Source organism: Syngnathoides biaculeatus, chromosome 15 (assembly GCF_019802595.1).
Source record: "Syngnathoides biaculeatus isolate LvHL_M chromosome 15, ASM1980259v1, whole genome shotgun sequence".
Lineage (NCBI taxonomy): Eukaryota > Metazoa > Chordata > Actinopteri > Syngnathiformes > Syngnathidae > Syngnathoides > Syngnathoides biaculeatus.
This window is the reverse complement of record NC_084654.1, coordinates 453,108-472,928: the sequence shown is the minus strand read 5'-3', so window position 1 is coordinate 472,928 and position 19,821 is coordinate 453,108. Positions and strand designations below refer to the sequence as shown.

The window sequence follows — 19,821 nt, the reverse complement described above, 5'->3', positions numbered from 1 at the left end:
TCTTTGCATTGTTCCATTATCAAAAAAAAAATACACAACACAAAGTTAGACCTACTACATGCACATACACTGTGTAATTCCCATTCATAAAAAAAAAAAAAAAAAAAGAGAAAACCTCGAGCGCCGCATTAACAAACTTTCATATTCAGGTTGGGGCCTACTGTATTGGATTTTCTTTATAATTCACAAGTTCCTAATACATGGGCATTCTTTTGCATCTTGAGCTCTGATTGGAGTAATCAGCTTTATTTTTCCTACAATTCAGATTACTCCAATGACACCTGCAAAGTGCCCATGAGTCAGCATGACAGGACCAATACAGGACAGCGCGCTATAAAAAAAAAATATAGATCCATTGTACGGTGGCATCCACAGATATCAGTGACAACGCTTATTACTCCTGAATGAAAATGACAATGATGCACAGACATCCCACTAGTCCCAGGGCCTGGATACCAAGGAACCAGAGCAGTAGCCAGAAGATAACAATAACTACTGGCTCAACTATCTTGTCCCCAAAGTACATCTGGGTGAAACCCATCCCTCGCAGACACTTGTTGAACATCCCAAACAGTGTCCCCATCCGCACACAGTCATCCAGCGGAGATTCCCTGGTGGTGAGATTGTTCTCTAGTTGCCACCTCATACTGGGATTACTCAGAGTTAGTGGTGGGATCCTGCTCCCCTCAACCTGGAGACAATGGTAGACAAAGACATTAGAGATAAATCTTTTTCTGAATAAGGTTATTCTCAGTGAGTCCCTCAAGTGATTTGGTTTGAGTTTATTAATTAAGTAATTAAACTTATTATTGAGTTTTATTCCGGTATAATACCCCCCATCCTTCACTCTCATTTAAAAACACACTTATGATGAAACAATCAAATCAAAACAGGAAGACTGATTGGAAATAAAGGCAATGAGCCAAATGATCTGAATCACCTGTTTTGCCGTTAATTTAAAATCAATGAATTGTGACTGTTATTTGTTGCCAGTGAGACCAGTAATCACCTTGTGTCTGAAGCACGAGCCATTCAGCCAAAGAACTCACAGACTGTCTTAAAGGGAATGGAAGGACCGCAATGAAACTTTTTGTTAATATGATACCGTTTTTATGCTAAATCTTCTTCTTTTCCTTTCGGCTTGTCCCGTTAGGGGTCGCCACAGCGTGTCATCTTTTGCCATCTTAGCCTATCTCCTGCATCTTCCTCTCTAACCCCAACTGCCCTCATGTCTTCCCTCACCACATCCATAAACCTTCTCTTTGGTCTTCCTCTCGCTCTTTTGCCTGGCAGCTCCATCCTCAGCACCCTTCTCCCGATATACTCACTCTCTGGCCTCTGAACATGTCCAAACCATTGAAGTCTGTTCTCTCTAACCTTTTCTCCAAAACATCCAACTTTGGCTGTCTAATGAGCTCATTTCTAATCTTATCCAACCTGCTCACTCTGAGCGAGAACCTCAACATCTTCATTTCTGCTACCTCCAGGTCTGCTTCATGTTGTTTCGTCAGTGCCACCATCTCTAATCCGTACATCATGGCCGGCCTCACCAGTTTTATAAACTTTGCCCTTGATCCCAGCAGAAACTCTTCTGTCACATAACACACCAGAACCTTCCGCCAGCTGTTCCAACCAGTTTGGACCAGTTTCTTCACTTCCTTACCACACTCACCATTGCTCTGGATTGTTGACCCTAAATATTTGAAGTTGCCCACCCGTGCTATCTCTTCTCCCTGTAGCCTCAATCTTCCACCTCTCTCATTCACGCACATATATTCTGTTTTACTTGTGCTAATCTTCATTCCTCTCCTTTCCAGTGCATGTCTCCATCTTTCTAATTGTTCCTCCACCTGCTCCCTGATTTCATTGCATATCACAATACCATCTGCGAACATCATGGTCCAAGGGTATTCCAGTCTAACCTCGTCTGTCAGCCTATCCATTACCACAGCAAACAGGAAGGGGCTCAGGGCTGATCTGTGATGCAGTCCCACCTCCACCTTAAATTCACACCAACGGCACTCCTCACCATTTTTCTGCTGCCGTCTTACATGTCCTGAACTATTCTAACATACTTCTCTGCCACACCAGACTTACGCATGCAGTACCACAGTTCCTCTCTTAGTACTCTGTCATAGGCTTTCTCTAGATCCATAAAGACACAATGTAGCTCCTTCTGACCATCTCTGTACTTTTCCACTAGCATCCTCAAGGCAAATAATGCATCTGTGGTACTCTTTCTAGGCATGAAACCATACTGTTGCTTGCAGATACTTACTTCTGTCCTGAGTGTAGCCTCCACTATTCTTTCCCATAACTTCATTGTGTGGCTTATCAACTTTATTCCTCTATAATTCCCACAGCTCTGAACATCATCTTTGTTCTTAAAAATGTGAAGTAGTACACTTATCCTCCATTCTTCAGGCATCTTTTCGCCCACAAGTATTCTGTTGAATAAGTTGGTCAAAAACTCCACAGCCATCTCTCCAAATTGCTTCTATTCCTCCACCGGTATGTCATCAGGACCAACTGTCTTTCCATTTTTCATCCTTTGTAGTGCCTTTCTAACTTCCCCCTTACTAATCATTGCCACTTCTTGGTCCTTCACACTTGCCTCTTCTACTCTTCCTTCTGTATCATTTTCTTCATTCATCAACTTCTCGAAGTATTCTTTACATCTATTCAGCACACTACTGGCACCAGTCAACACATTTCCATCGCACCCTTACCTGCTGCACATCCTTCCCATCTCTATCCCTGTCTGGCCAACCTGTAGAGATCCTTTTCTCCTTCTTTCGTGTCCAAACTGGTGTCCATGTCGTCATATGCCTCTCGTTTAACCTTTGCCACCTCTATACCTTTGCCCTACGTTGCATCTTAATGTACTCCTTTCGCCTCCTCAGTCTTCTCAGTGTCCCACTTCATCTTCACTAATCTCTTTCCTTGTATGACTTCCTGTATTTTGGGGTTCCACCACCAAGTCTCCTTTTCCCCTTTTCTTCCAGAAGACACAGCAAGTACTCTCCTGCCTGTCTCTTTGATCACATTGGCTATCGTATGTCCAATGATCTGAATACGAATCTTAACTCTATTATGAAGGAAACATTTTTATTTTTTGATTCTTTGCAACAAATGATCACACATTGCTGTATCCGCTGGAAAAGGACAGAAACGTCCCGGAGAAAGCCGATCAGGGGCGTGAAGTAAGACGTTGTGACAACAACATAGATCCCGTGGGAATACACTGTAAGAACGGTGATGAATTTTCCGATAATTCGAATGATTAACATTATTCTTAAGGGTCCAACAAAGATGGTGAAGAATATGAGCTTTATGAAGGCGTTGAAGGTTATCAATTTGAGCCAGTTAGACAGCACACTTTGCGTGTAAAATGCTCGTTATTGCACCAAAACACTTATATAATATAATGCTGTATAATATAATGCTGCTTTCTTTCGGCTTGTCCCATTAGGGGGTCGCCACAGCGTGTCATATCAGCGTTCATATTTGTTTAGCACAGTTTTGATAATAATAAAATAAAAAATCATTTTTACAGATTGGTTTTAGCTTATCAAGGAGGAATTCTCAAAACTAATGGGTTTTTCTTCGGCGTGAATACAAAAGGCTCCCAGCTTATTTTCATGCCAAAACAGCCCGTCCCAGAATTTGTGACGTCAGTGGTCCGCACACGAAATGAGTCATTTTGCAGGTAAGAGAAACTTGGTCAAAGTTCACTGACTTTAATTCATAAACACTTATATTTTTGAGTAAAAACATCGAACAGGATATGCATTTTATAGAACAGTTGAACATATATTTTCACCTAGATAAGGTAATTTGCGTTAGAAATTAGACATTCCAGAAACGTTATTAGTGACAGCCAATTTATGATTTCTGATTCAGTAAAATGATAACAGAAAACAATAAAATATTGTACTTTATAAAAAAAAACACTCTGCTTCTTGAATCTGGAAATATTAAAAGTTCAACATTAAGCTAAGAATCCCAAGATAAACAAAAACAATTATTTGACTTCATATTAAAAAAATAATCATCTTGTTGGGTCTGGAAATATCAAAAGTGGAACAATACGCGAAGTCCAAGATCATGGACAAAAAGTTAGATAATGATGCCCCCTTACTATTATCTGTGTGTAGCTTTTATATGCTGATATAATTAGCATTGTTCGAATCAGATCAAGTGGTTCAAATAATCTTTAAGAACTGTTTTTAATCTTTTCTTGAAGGATAATTTACTTTTGATTTGTATGTTCAACACATTTTTGTTGCATCATTTTCAGTTTTTTTTTTATTTTAGTGTCATGTTTTTATATTGTGTTAATTTTCACACTGTTGTTATGTTCGTGGTTTATCGTAAACATCCTTTTTAAGAGTACAACACATCTCCTTTGATAGAAAACACATGGACTATACTACTGCATTTTAATGTTGGTTATGACGGTGATACTTGAAGCCATTTTCAGGGATGTGATACTTGATGAAAAACGTTCGAGAAGAATTTAGCTTGTTAACGTATTTTATCATGTACTGTAAAACTCACCAACCAAGTATCCTCATCTATACCCCCCACCCATTTTTTTTAAATAGCCACTAACGTATAATTGAAACATATGTTGAAGTTTGAATTAATACTGACGCTTGCTGACGGTTTATGAATGGTCGTTAAGACCTCAAATAAGACTGAATGTAAACCAGTAAATCGTATGGGCTATAATTAGAAAAAATAAATATGACGTTTTAAAACGACCATATGTTCAAACCCAATTCATTGGGAAGAGGATTCGCGTCGCCTCGTTTACGTATGTGCCGTACTCACTTTTGTAAGGTCGTTTTTTGTGAACCCCTGGAAAACAACCATACAGCTGTGGCATTAGCTAATGAGGATTTTTTTTAAACACACGAAGAAAGCCCAAGTTAGCCTCTTTAGCAGGAAGCTTTAGCCGATACGGTTGCTGTTGTGCTGGGGACGCGCTGTACCATTGAAAAGTAAGGAGAGAATGCCACGTTAGGTTTTCGAACGTCTCTGCGAAGTCACGCTGGTTAACAAAATAATGCTCAGAACGATGTAGCATTCCAGCTGACATGGTCCTCATTTAAAAAAAAAAAAAATTCGTCCGGCGTGAGGACAAGTCAATAGCAACCGCTCTTCGAGTCTTACCATGGCTGATAAACTCCCAACGCTGAGCCTTTACACGATTATTCTCAGTGCAAACATTCGCCACTTACAGGCCAAAATAGTAATGGCAGTAGCGTTTACGGAAGCGCAACACTTGTTTCCTGTCCAGGCTGAGGCCCGTTAGTATATGGCTGACGGCGAGTCATTACCTCGAAGGCAACACCTCGTAGGGTTGCCATCTTTCAGAAATGAAACTAAAGAACTGATGCCATTGCCCCACAGCCCCCGACCCACTGTTGGATAGGTCACCAAAAACAATGGGATACAGTTGTGGTTAAATAAAAACATTACAAATAGCACCTGGATCCCAATATTTTATTGGCACTCGCCTTTATTTTTTTTAGCATGACTATATTTGATTTATTGTATTTACATACCCCTCCCCCCCCACACACACACAAAATCCTCTCATTATTCTGGTATTTTTTTAAATAATTTTGAAAATCCCAAATGACCTAAAACAGGGAAAGATTAGTGTTAGAAATTACTGGTTGCACGCTTAGACAACACTTCATCCATTTTTAAACACATTCCATTAGATACACACCTAGATATCATTGTAAACATAGTTGCATTAAAGGGCTCTTTATGCGTGCGTGCTGCGACCGCGCTGACATCACTTCTGCTCTCCAGGGCATAGTTTATCTTGATCCCCGAGCAAAACCAATGCATGCTGTTTTGAACATGTGGTCTGGTGTCTTCGGACAGCTCTTTGGTCTTGGCCATGTTACAAGTTTGCATCTTACTGATTGTATGGGGTTGACAGGAGTCTTTATGGAGCTAACGACCTCACACAGGTGCATCTGATTCAGGATAATACATGGTGTGGAGATGGACTTTTAAAGGCGGACTAACAGGTCTTTGAGGGTCAGAATTCTAGCTGATAGACATTTGTTCAAATACTTATTTGCAGCTGTATTGCTGTATCACACAAATACATTGTTAAAAAAATCATTCACGGTTTAGGTTTATCTCTCTCACAGTGGACATGTACTTACAATGAAAATTTCAGACCCCTCTATGATTTCTAAGTGGGAGAACTTGCAATATGGCAGGGTGTTCTAATACTTATTTTCTTCACTCTTTTACGAAAAATCCTGATTACCTCACTCCGAAGGTAAACCCTATATTTGCTAGATATAAGTTTCACGAGAAGGCGCAAGGTAACAGTAAGTCATTTGAGGACTTTGTGACAGAACTCAAGCTGTTGGTTTACAGACTGGTTACAGACTACATAAACATCGATGAGATGGTCAGAGACCGCATAGTTTTCGCTACCAACTCACAGAGTGTGCAAGAAAAGTTACTTTGCCAAGGGCCGGAGCGCACGCTTGAAAAAGCGATCGACATAGCCCGCTCCCATGAGTGATGAAAAGTGCAAGGAAAGGCTATGACAAGTGACAGCCATGAGGTTCACGTTTTCCACCACAAACCTAGAAAGATAAGTTTCACTGGGGGTGCTATTAGGCATATTGACAGCCCAAAGACCTCTGTAAAGATATGTAACAAGTGTGGAGGATACCACAGTAAATCAGCAAAATGCCCATCAAAAGGTAAGAAATGCCTGAAGTGTCGAAATTTCAACCAGTATGCAAAAGTGTCCCAAATCAAGTCCAACACTCCAGGTAAAATTGTACACGGAGAAATCCACACAGTTAAAAAAAACAGATGGGGAAGATGACCCGGAGCTGTTTGTGGACGCTGTCACCACAGAGAGGGATGATCAGGAAAGTGCATATGCAACCATTGGTTTGGGGTCACAGGAGAGAAAATTAACTTTTAAGTCAGATACCGGTGCACAGGTGAGCATTAGACCAGTAAAAGAGTGCGTTGATGCCTAACACACAATTGATGAATGCTGACTGCAAGTTAACATGTTAACCCTAACCCTAAGAAGTGAATGGCTACTGTGAACTAACTAGCACATACAAAGTAAAGGAATATAAGAGTTTTAGCTTAAAGTAGTTCATTAGATGTTGCTGCATCCTGTGTATGAAAGTGTGAGACTGTAAAGTGCTGAGCGTGTGACTGTTGGAATGAAACAGGGTATGTGGTGCAAGAATGGAATGTTTTAGAACAGACGGTGCTAACTGCAAAGAGGATGCGGAGACAGAGGACTCAGAGGCAGTTGGTGGAAAAACTACTGTCAGGAAACCACCACCAGGAGGAGCCAGCACGCGATTCTGCAGGGGAGGAGTCGGGCCAACATCCGGCGGACCAAAGGAGACCAATGAGAGAGGGCCAAGGATACCTGAAGAAGACACAGAACCAAGAGTGAATCAGTAGATTGTACTTTAAAATTGTTCTGGGAAACTCGGATGTAGAGTACGTCGGCTGAGGGAACAGAAACGTACAGGGTTGTAATGAGAGGGACCCGAGACCCAGGTGTGTGTTGAAGGAATAAATCCACTCGTGTGTGAAAATGCCGGCTTCCTGATACCTTTCTATTGCAGAACGAGCGCGCATATTGTTGGATGAGTGGCAGTTGGGTAAGGTCACAAATTGGAGTCAGATTACTAACTTAAGTTTATGATGATTTAGAAATATAATATCCAAGAAAAGCAATGTCAACAACAGAGAAGTTCTATATAGGTAACTGCAAAGGTCTCCCAATCATTGGCTCAAAGCTGGCAAAGCCCTTTGGCCTCATCAAAGTAGTGTATGTGGTCAACTATGGAAAAGAAAGGAGCATCTAGTCGGACAACATTCTTGATGAATATTCACATATTTTCAAAGACATTGGCACATTCCCAGGCGAATGTAGTTTTAGAATTGACCCCAACATATCACCAGTTCTTTGCCCACCATGAAGGGTACCATTTGCCCTTAGAGAGCGTCTTAAGACCAAGTTAGGTGAGCTACTTTGGCCACAAGCTCACAGAAGACGATCTGAAACCAGTCCCACTCAAGGTCAAAGCCAACAGAGACATGCCCCCACTAAATAGTGAGGCAGAGCTCAAAACTGTGCTCGGCATGGTTACTTACCTGGCAAGATTTGCACCCAATCTAGCTGACGTGTGCGCACCACTCAGACAACTGCTCGGGCAGGAAACCGAGTTCAAGTGGAACGCGACACAGGAACATGCATTCCAGAAGATGAAGGAGATCATCATAGCAGAGCCAGGGCCAGTGTTAGGCTACTTTGATCCTGGAAAAAAGTAACACTGCAAGTGGATGCATCAAAACATAGCCTAGGTGCAACCATCATGCAGGAAGGCAGGCCAGTAGCGTATGCATCCAAGATGCTCAACAGCACTGAACAAAATTACGCATAGATTGAAAAAGAAATCTATGCAATCCTGTAGGGGTGTTGAAGTGTATTATCGATGTGTATCTCTTTTATTATTGATGTGTATCTCTTGATTGATGCGTATCTTTTGCTCACACATGCCAAATCATCAGTTAACCTTACTGGAGAGACCAGGGCATAGGAATGTGCTAGTTATTACCAGCTTAGTCATTATGATGAAGATAGTTTGTGATGCTCTTATTTTATGATGCGGTTCTCTTGTGATACTCTTTGTGATGCACTTTATTTTCCTTTCATACGTTTATGATGCGGACCCTGCTGAATAGTAGGGGAATGCTGTAAGTCCTCTGTATCTTGGCACTTGTGATCTGCTACAACCATTCTCTGTCACTCATTTGTGCCGAGAATATTCTGTAAGTAAAAGCTTCGAAGAAACTGACATTGAAATGCGCAATTGTAATTTTATTTTAGGAGAGGTTGTTTCGTTCTTTCAAGAATCCTAGAAACTAGAATTCCTCAAATAAAATAAGATTCTAAGAGTATTTTTTGAGGAAAAAAAATGAAGCGCTTTTGCTAAATTAAGGTTTGAGTACTTTTGTTTGTGTGGTATCGAGTACTTTTGAGAAAATAAAGAGGTTCGAGCACTTTTGATAAGACTATTTAAACCAAAATGCAGGGAGAATTTGATAGGGAAAGTGAGTGGTTCGATTTGCGGCAAATACTAAACCATTCTGAACAAGTGGTGCTCAGTGAACAAGTGAGGAATGCATGTGATGTGTGTGTTGGAGGATTGCCTGAAAAGGAACGAGAGAATGAGAAAGAACAGTTGAAATAATGGATGAGGAAATGTTGTGAGAATAGATGGTTTCCTCCAATGTCTTCAACTGCGTGTTTGGTGACATTAATGAGGGAAACGGAAAAAGCTTGTGCTAAAAGAGCGGCAGCTCTAAAATTGGAAGTAGAAAAAACTATAAGGTTGTCTCCAAAAGGTAGAAAGGTGAGAGAGCATGCTGGGAAAGTTGTGGAAATGGAAGCGAGAGCAAGGATGATGGTGATTGGATGTGTGTTAAAGTTGTCCCGTTTGACTGTCAAGGAAGAGAGTGTTGGTCTGGTACCTTCAACACCCAAAGTGCCCTCCGCGCTGCCTCCTTACTTGGAGGAGAAACATCTTTCAGCGTTGGTTACTGGTAACTCTGCTATGTTTTACAAACCTTTCTCTCCCACTGATGTGAGTGTGCTGATGCAGAAACTTCCACCTATGCGATCTGGTGGTGTAAATTGGCTTCAAGCAGTGCAGAGAACGGTTACAGGACAAATGTTAACAGCAGGTGATATCCGTGTCCTTCTTACACAATCATGTCCGCTTTCACAGTTGAATACTCTGATGCAAAATTCAGGTTTTTCTTCTCTCCCCGATCATCAAGCTCTTACACGAGAAAATTATTTGACCTTGTCTACAGCATTGGACGCTTTGTTTCCACTTCCTGAGTGTGTTATTTCAGATATGGTGTTTTCTCCCAGCAGATGAGGAGGTCGCGGCTTTTGTTGACCGAGCCCTCAGTGATTATACTCTGAAAACAGGACACGGTCCTACGGCCTCCGCCTTGCATTCGCAAGTGTTCCGAGCAGCCATTTTGAAGGGCGTTCCCAAGTCTGTGGCGCAGGCCATGGAGGCCAATCCAGACCTTCCCAGTGCTGAGGTTGACCGGTCGTTGTCACATCTTAAACATCATTTAAGGAGATATGCTAAAGAGAGAGAATCTAAGGTAGACAAACACAAAAGTACCAAAACACAACTTGCTATGTTGCAGTTGCAATATCTGAAAAATCAGGAAGAAGCCACTCGTGCTGTGATCTCATCTCCCTCTGTCGGTTCCAAGTGCTTGATGTATCAAACAGGCTCATTCATAGGTCGAGGTGCGCCCCCTGGTGGCCATGACATGTGCTTCAATTGTGGACGGACAGGTCATTAGGCCCAGGCTTGCAGACAGCGACCTCAAGTGTCCGGATGGAGAAGCAGAGGCCAACAACCTGCACGTGTCTACAATCGATCAGGTTACAACCAATTCCGAGAGAGAGGACATCTTACACAGCACCAGCTGCTACCGCAGCAGCAACAAGGATATCCCTCAGTGCCAAATCAACAGTATCTACCGCCCTCTGGTGGATAGTTTCCGCAATGATGGTGCCCTGAATTCACATGTTTAGCCCTGCAGGAGTCTTTGATGATCCTGACGGTAGGAGGATTAACTTTATCATTTATGGTCGAAACAGGAGCTCGGCATTCTACTATCACAGCCCTGCCACCTGATACCTCTCTTACCAGGAAAACCATCTCACTTGTTGGATTCAAGGGTGAAGAAACTGCCCTGCAATTGACAACACCAGTGACTGTTGAATGTTTTTCACAGACTTTTTTGCATTCTTTTGTGTTTGCACCTAACAGTCCAGTCAATCTTTTGGGCAGAGATCTCATCACCACAAGCCCTCTCATCAAATCCAGCCCTGATGGACTTCTCCTGGAATTTCCGGATGGTAACACTTACTGCTGCTCTCCCGCCTCTGCCTCCGATGCCACCTCCCAGTTTCCGCTTGTTGATCAACGTCCTGTGGCATGCGCCACTGCCGACATCTATTGGATAAGAGCGGATATTGACTCCAGTGGTTGGCTTGAGGCTGAGCACATTTGGACTCTCTGGTCACCTTGGGTCCGTAATCTAAGATCTTATGATATGGTAACTGATTGTATGCATTGCACTTTGTACCATGACAGATCAGGATAAGAGATCTATAGCGAGGCATTTCAGGACATTGATAACAACATATGGGAATTGAACATGGGTGATTTGTTTGTGGGCAAACCAGGTGTTGCCTTTTCGGTGTTCTTGACTCCTGAACAACTCAAATGCTATGAGATGGCGGATCCTCTGGATCCCCCTATGCCTCCTTGTCACACTCATGTCCTCTTAATGGTCTCGCCTCAGCATACAGCGAAAGATCTCAGTCCATTTGTTCTGGCATGCACACAGGCCACAGATTGGCAAAATTAATTTCACTCTCAATTGCTCTATTCCTCATCACTTGATGCTTATTGGATTCAGTCTAACACATTTTTGCCAACTTCTGTTTTGGAGCACCAGCTTCTGGATAGGCACCATGGACATGAAACAACCGACAGCGACTTTGCTGGTCAACTTCTTGATTCCCTACCTGCGTCGCTGTGGTCCACGAATCCCACTGATGTTGGTCTCTGCAATGTCTCACCTGTTGCGTTTCTGATGAAACCAGGATGAATATATGTTCCCCAATTCTCTGTAAAAGAGGGTGGGATTGTTGGCATTTCGGACACAATTGACAGCCTGCTCAAAGCAGGGGTGTTATGTGAAATTCCTGAATCTGATTATAACACACCAATTTTACCCGTTGAAAAGAAAGACACTGGATAGTTTTGCATGGTGCATAACCTGCGAGCAATTAATATGGCTGTTTTAACTCCCACTTTGCCAGTCCCGAACCCTCACTCGACACTGTCCCAAATTACATCATCCCACACTCATTTCACTTGCATTGACTTGGCTAATGCTTTCTTTTGCATTCCTCTCCATCCCTCAATGAGGCAATTTTTTGCTTTCACTTGGAATGGTGTTTGTTACTCCTACAAGCGCCTGCCTCAAGGTTTTGTCCTTCCCCCCGGACTCTTACACAACTGAAGAGTTTGTTTTCAAAACGAGACATAGGCATTTTTTTCAGATTTACGAAACTCGCGCCAAAATTATCCATTCGGACCTGGATAATTTTGGCGCGAGTTTCGTAAATCTGAAAAAAAATGCCTATGTCTCGTTTTGAAAACAAACTCTTCAACTGTCTTCGCCAGTTGCTGTCTCCGCTTGAATTGCCTAATGGAGTTCTCCTGGTGCAGTATGTGGATGACCTCTTGCTGGCAGCTCCATCTGAAACTTCTTGTCTTGAAGCCACCAGGTCTTTGCTCTCTCATTTGGCCTCAGTGGGCCTGAAGTGTTCCAAGTCCAAACTTCAGATTGCCCGACCACAGGTTTCCTTTCTCGGACGACTGATCTCACCCCATGACACAGGAATGTCTCCCTCTCACAAAGACGACATCTTTCATCACCCAAAACCAATGAATGTCAAAACCATGCTGGCCTTTCTTGGTCCTTGCAACTACTCCAGACATCATGTTCCAGACTTTGCTGAACTCACTCACCCGCTCCGACAGATGGTAAATGACCAGGGTATGCGGAACCTTTCTAATATTCTTTGGTGGACCACGGAAGCAGATACTTCCTTCATTTCCTTGAAACAGCATATTTCCACTGCTGCGGCTCTTGCGATTCCTGATTACAACCGCATATTTTATCAAGACTCATCTGAAAAGGTCAGCAGTTTGTCTGCTGCCCTTTATTAGAAGGGGGAAAGAGGAAGTCGACAAGTCTGTCTGTATGCATCCACTCCATTGGAAAAATACGAGCAAAGTCATCCAATATGTGCTGCTTTCGCATCTGCTCTAGCCAGAGTGATTCAGAAAAAATTTCACATTGTTCTCCATTACCTACTGACTGTGCGCACATCACAAAGTACTGTCCAGTACGTCACAAGTCAAGCTTTTACCATGACCAGAGGAAGACAGGAAAATTGAGGCAATTTTAACACAACCACATATTCTCTTTACTCATGAAGGAGTAAACATAGCTGAAGATCTGCTCGAAGGAGATCCACATTGTTGTGTACGAAGAACTACGGAAGAAGACTCACTTCGCACTGAACTCTATGAGACACTGTTTGAGAACCCGGACTTCATTCTTTTCACAGACGGATGTTGCTGCAAGAGCAATGGTGGCCTACAATCTGAATTTGCAGTAACCCAACCCACAGAAACAGGGTTTGAAGAAGTCCAAGCTGTAAGAATTTTAGGCTCACAGTCAGCACAAAGAGCACAAATCTTTGGAATTGACAGCAGCTCTCAGGTTAGCAGAAAACCACACAGTAAACATTTACACAGATTCAGCGTATGCACACATGACAGTTCATTTTGCATAAAAAGAATGGCAGCGAAAAAATTTCCAAACTGCAATCGGTACATCCATTAAACATCAGGACAACATTCTCAAGTTGCGAGATGCTCTACTGCTCCCAACAGCGGTAGCTGTAATAAAATGCAAAGGTCACTCTCGAACTAATGATTTTGTATCAGCAGGAAACGAATCAGCAGATCAAACAGCAAAAAAGGCTGCTGTACCGACCAACACTCCAACTAAATGTAAATGAGTCTGAATGTGAAAATCAACAGGAGGTGACAGTAGAAACAGTTAAAGGTCAAGTGCCGTCAAACGGATGATTTTTGGTATATTCTTAATGAAAATCCCACAGCTAATATGGTCCCATGTGTTTTTTCAACACAAAACATGATTTTGACGTATACAGCTTTTTGTAACTCCCGCCATGAAAATCCTCTCAGGGATTTGTTTTTGAGAAGAAGCAGGAAGTGACGTAAAAGACAGTGGCGCCCCCTCGTGGACTCGTTTGTTTCCATTAGTTTTACCTCCGGGAAGGTAGCTCGTTGTTCCTTCGTGTTAGCCAAGATGCTAGCTCATTGCATTGCTGGACATTGCTTGTACACTCGGGAGAATGGAATTACCCTTCATAAGTTCATAAGCACCACCCTAAAGCAGCACTGCTTGGCTCTGTCATAAACCACACCGGCGATGAGCCGCGATGGCTAATCTCCGCCGTGGGAGTTGATCGGACGGGATGCGGTTTGGCCGTGATCGGATATCATCTGAATATGGCTCGAAACAATAGTGTAATATTGTCCCGGTAACTTCACTCGGTTGTGTGGTGTTGCCCTTTTCGAAAAAAGCTTTGGCGTCAGAAGGGGCGTCGGAAAAATCCGAATATCTCTGTTGTTCGGCTTCCATAGTAACAGGCACTGCGCGTTTTCAACGGCGGAAGTGACGATGACATCGAGGACAGAGGACGCAACTAATATGCCAACCACTTGGATGTCGAGGGACACTCACTTGCGAAACTTTGTGCATGGATGACGCTCACTTTTTTTTGTATAGACATTGAAGTGAATACTGTTGTATGCATTTTTCATTACAATATCTATTTTATAATCTTTATAGGGATGTCAGTCCCACTTTAGGTTGTGGCTTGAAAAGGCAACTCCAGAAGAAAAGAGTGTGAAAGTCGAAAGGGGGTGTCAAAGATGAGGATGGCATATGGCTAAAAGAAGGTAAATGCATTCCATCTCAGACACAATTGAAAAATCTAATTTCTGAAGCCCATGGATCATGCCATGTAGGTGTGGATGAAACATTGAGACGACTCCACTCCTGGTGGCATCCTTTTATGAGACAAATTGTTAAAAGTGAACTGCAGGACTGCAGTGTTTGCAGTAGGTATAACAGTGTGCCTACAACAAAACCACCGCAGGGAGTACACGATCCGGACCTGGACGCTCCTGGTCAGGTGACTTCAATGGATTTTACTGACATGATTAAAACAGTGTCAGGTTACCGGTATTTGCTAGTAATAGTTGATTCCTTTTCAGGATGGCCAGAAGCATATCTCTGTAAATCTGAAACAGCGAGCGTAGTGGTAAAACATTTGGTTAATCATTACATTCCAACGCACAGGTTCCCTTGGAAAATTAAATCAGACAATGGAACTCATTTCAAACACAAACATATCCAAGCTGTAGAAAAAATAGTTCATTTTGGTTCTATGTATCATCCACAATCGCAAGGTCAGGTTGAGTGCATGAACAGGAACATTCGGGAAAAGATAGCTAAGGCTTTAGCTTCATCCACACTCAATTGGTTGCAAGCTCTTCCATTGGCATTGATGAACATTTGGATGTCATTAAATTCTTCTAAAGGGTGGACTCCATTCGAGTGTCATCCTAACAGACCATTTCCTGCACCCACAGCTCCACTGGCTGTGGGTGAAGTTCCAGGCCCACCTGGGCTCAGGCAACTAACCATTAATTTTTCCCATTTGACAGAAAGACTACCAGACGGTCCCCTTGAAATTAATATTTGCGAATCTGTGTGGTTAAAAGTGATTAAACGACAATGGTCTGAACCTAGGTGGACAGGTCCCTTCCAAGTTACTGAGCGGACAGCCACAGCAGTACGTCTTGAAGGAAAGGGGACACGTAGTTCCACATCTCGTCTACACTACCTGCCAGGTCCGCCTCAGGCTCAGCAATCCCTCCACCTGACAACCGGAAAACTGCGTCTCCAGTGCCGGCTGGCACCCTTTGATGACATCATTCTACAAGGGTTGATTTCACGGTACACGGGCACAATAATCATGGTGAATCAACCTGGGACCAGGTAGTCTAACCCCAAGGTCCTGAAGAAGCCAACTGCGCTCCAGCTCGACTCATCCCGGAGGAAAAGGTCCCCTCTCCGTGATGTTCAACATGAGTCCCCTCTTCGGCACAGACATTGGTAGGGATGGCCATCGTCTGGGTCGGAGCTATCTTGGTGCGGTCAGGGGTCTTTACAGAAGTAACCTCAGGATGTCCCATCCCAATTTGCACACAGCATATTACAGGGGGGTTCTATGTAATGTCCACGACAATTGTGACCAGCAAAGGAGAATGCCTAATGGTTCCCGGAAATGCTCAAGGTACGTTCGAATTCAACGCACGCAAATTTTACCCTTGTTCTTGGCCTCCTAATTATCAGTATTATCTGTCTTCTGTATCTTGGTCGTAGTATACCACTGTAGTGTACTCTGGGTCTGATTGGAAGATATCCTGTGTCTATCATCCCCACCCTATCAAATGTGTGCAGATAGCCGAGTGCCTCCGTTTAGTACGAGTAGGCCCCCTTGGTGCAGGACATGCTCATTTGAGTTTAACAGTGGATCTTCACTCACTGAACATCTCTTCTCTCTTGACAACTGCGACTCCGCACGCCGGCCCCCGTCATATCCCCACTGCCACAGGTTGTATAGATTTCTTGCTAACCCCATATGCTTTGAATGTGGACTTTACCCCTGTTCGCGTTTGTCAGCGATTCCTAAAGGCTGCTCAAGAGCAGAGACCAGAGCAGTTGGTTGAAGGCCAAGGAGCGGGAGTCCATGCTCAGTTCAATCAAGAAATGTCTGCAGCAGACGCCTTGGGGGTAGCGTCAGGGGTGAGAACGATTGGTAGCAATTCATTGATGGAGAGAGCAGTCAGTGCACTGTACCCTGCAGCCGACTGCCGAGTGTGTATGTTAGCACGTCCCGTTATGTTCCTGATATCCCGCCCCTTAGATGTGCCAGCAAACGCGTCGTATATTCTTCCAGTCATGTCTCAAGACATTCCACCAGAACCTTGTAAAGGGTGGGATACATTTCATCTCTTGTCTCCGCCAACTGCCCCTGTGCCGGTTTTCTATGCCAGTAAAGTGTCCCTGAGTTCTACCTGCTTTTTTAAAAATTCGTCCACTCTCCTACATGAAGCGAAAGTTGGAATGATTCCCCAACAACACTGCCTGATTGTTCAGGTGACCAATAGGTCTGATGGATCGGAAGCCTTGACTCGCGGACGGGGGGACGTGTAGTGGTTCTGTGGTGGAGTCACCCTATTCAATGTTCTCCCTTCTCGTTGGACAGGCTGATGCGCTCTGGTGTCTGCTATTTATCCAACCTTTGTGGCTCCACTAGATGCTCGTGCTAGTCTCCTTGAAGTAACAAACCAGGCTGTTACAACACGTCACCGCCATTCTATATATGAGCCGAAGCCCCATTCTTTAACTCCCCGGTTTATATAGACGCGATAGGTGTACCCCGTGGTGTTCCAAATGAATATAAACTTACTAATCAGATAGCTGCAGGATTTGAAAGTCTTCCCTTGCTTTCTGCCATTTTTCCCGTCACCCCCAATAAGAACGTTGACCGCATTAATTATTTACATTACAACCAACAGATCTGTCAAATTACTCCAGGGACGGCTTCGAGGCTGTCCATGAATAATTGACTGCCACCTCTTTGATGACACTCCAGACCAACATTGCGGTGGACATGATCCTCGCAGAGAAGGGAGGTGTTTGTTCCATGTTCGGAGATCAATGTTGTACAGTTATTCCCAATAAAACAGCCCCCGATGTATCCCTGACCATCACTTTGCAGAAATTGTCTTTGTCGAGTGAGATTAAATCCCACGCAGGGGTAGACACCTCTTTATGGGATAATGCTCTTCGTGTCTTCGGCAAGTACAAGGCCTTGGTTACTTCGGCTCTTATCTCCTTTGCTGTTTTTTCAGCTCTCTTGACTTTGTGTGGTTGTTGTTGTATTCCTTGTGTTCGATCCTTGTGTCAGCGATTGATTACAGCTGCCATTGAGAAAAAGGACATTTATGTTCCTCCACCCTATATGATGGCTGAATTGCTTCCTCCTTCTGGCCCGTCTGTTGTACCACACGCTCCTGACGATGACGCGGCTGGAACTTTCCTTTAATTCTGTTTATTTCAGGTGTCGGACTCTTTTGAGTCCGAAAGGGGGATTGAAGTGTATTATCAATGTGTATCTCGTTTATTATTGATGTGTATCTATTTATTGATGCGTATCTTTTGCTCACACTTGCCAAATCATCAGTTAACCTTACTGGAGAGACCAGGGGATAGGAATGTGCCAGTTATTACCAGTTTAGTCATTATGATGAAGATAGTTTGTGATGCTCTTATTTTATGATGCGGTTCTCTTGTGATGCTCTTTTTGTTGCTCTTTATTTTCCTTTCATACGTTTGTGATGCGGACCCTGCTGAAAGTAAGGGAATGCTGTACGTCCTCCGTATCTTGGCACTTGTGATCTGCTACAGCCATTGTCTGTCACTCATTTGTGCCAAGAATATTCTGTAAGTAAAAGCTTCGAAGAAACTGTTCATCGGGAGGATTAATGTCCTCTCAACTTGTCAATTGTTGGCCGGATGATGTTCTGTCTGTCAACCAACACCTCAGTCCAAAATCACGTCGGGGTCACCAATTGTTGGAGGACGCTTTTTCCTCCGCATGTTCGTTTAATTTCGGGTAGTGAAAACGCCGGTTATCCAAATACAGGCTGGAGGTATTTGAAAATACCAAACAAATACGTCCAGCCTGTATTTGGATAACCGGCATTCTCACTACCCGAAATTAAACAAACACGTGGAGGAAAAAGCGTCCTCCAACAGTGTAAGAATATCTCTACAGGCGAAACATCACTGTGGAATCAGATCACAAACCACTAGAGACCATACTCAGAAAACCCCTAGCTCTTGCTCCACCGCACTTACAGCGGATGATGCTTGCGTTGCAAAAGTACAGCATAACTCTCATCCACAGATCAGGCAAAGATATCCCAGTGGCAGACACACTGTCGAGAAAATCCCTGGATGAAGAGGATCAGACTCTAACCGAGGTGATGGAGACACAAGTCAGACACAAGTATGGGTTTATGGGCTTGATGACAACAGGACAACAGACAACTCAGGATGAGAAGCTCTCCAGTCTGAAGCAAGACATTTGGTCAGGCTGGCCAGAGACCCGAAGACAATGTCACCCACTCATCACTGAAATTGAGCGTCTGCACAACATCACCACAGCTGCCGTTATCCAGAAGATGAAAGCATGGAATCGCCTGCCAGGTTGTCAGCGACAATGGACCAAGTTACAACTCCAGAGAATTCAAGCAGTATGCAGAGTCGTGGGGCTTCCACCACATCACCTCGAGCCCGTATTACCCGCAGAGCAACGGGTTGGCAGAAAAAACTATCCAAACTGCAAACCAAATCCTCACCAATGCCAAAGAGGATAAGAAAGACTTATATCTCTGTTTTCTGGAAAATATAGTATGACTTTAAAATGCCATCAAATAGTTTTTCAAGACTATCAGTTTTTCTGCAAACCATTTAATTGTTTCCATAGGCACATCTTATATTTTATTAGAGATATAATGTTTTGGCTACAGTTATCGTTTGAACTTTTATCATGAAGGGCCTTCAAATGAACACTGTAACCAGAGGTGATTGATGTACTTGTGGTGGAGTGAGGAATAAAAAAAGAAACCACATGTGAAACTCAAGAGCAAGTCTTTTCCTTTCGGCTTGTCCAGTTAGGGGTCGCTACAGCGTGTCATTTTTTCCAATCAAAGCCCATCTCGTGCATTTTCTTCTCTAACACCGACTGTCCTCATGTCCTCCCTCCCAACATCCGTCAATGATTTCCTCTTGCTCTTTTACCTGGCAGCTCCAACCTCAGCACCCTTCTACCAATATACTCACTCTCTCGTATCTGAACAAACCCGCTGAGCTTCCGACATCTAACGAGATTGGTCATTCTCAGGGTAGCATGGCTGTAAGCCATACATGTCCTGCACTATT

The 19,821-nt window shown here is 43.3% G+C and overlaps 1 protein-coding gene across 5 annotated transcripts in view; it reads left to right on the top strand.

The window, feature by feature from the left end:
• jkamp (jnk1/mapk8 associated membrane protein) overlaps positions 1-19,330 on the top strand; it is a 62,067-nt gene extending 42,737 nt beyond the window's left edge. For 2 of the 5 annotated variants that reach the window (XM_061843842.1, XM_061843841.1), the window contains exon 8: positions 18,785-19,330. The gene's annotated coding sequence lies outside the window, so the exon portion shown is untranslated. Of the gene's footprint in view, positions 1-14,589; positions 14,700-15,555; positions 15,922-16,017; positions 16,103-16,269; positions 16,615-18,784 lie in introns of all 5 variants that reach the window. The other 3 variants (XM_061843838.1, XM_061843837.1, XM_061843840.1) reach the window with 3 other exon arrangements.
• The last annotated feature ends 491 nt before the right edge of the window (positions 19,331-19,821 follow it).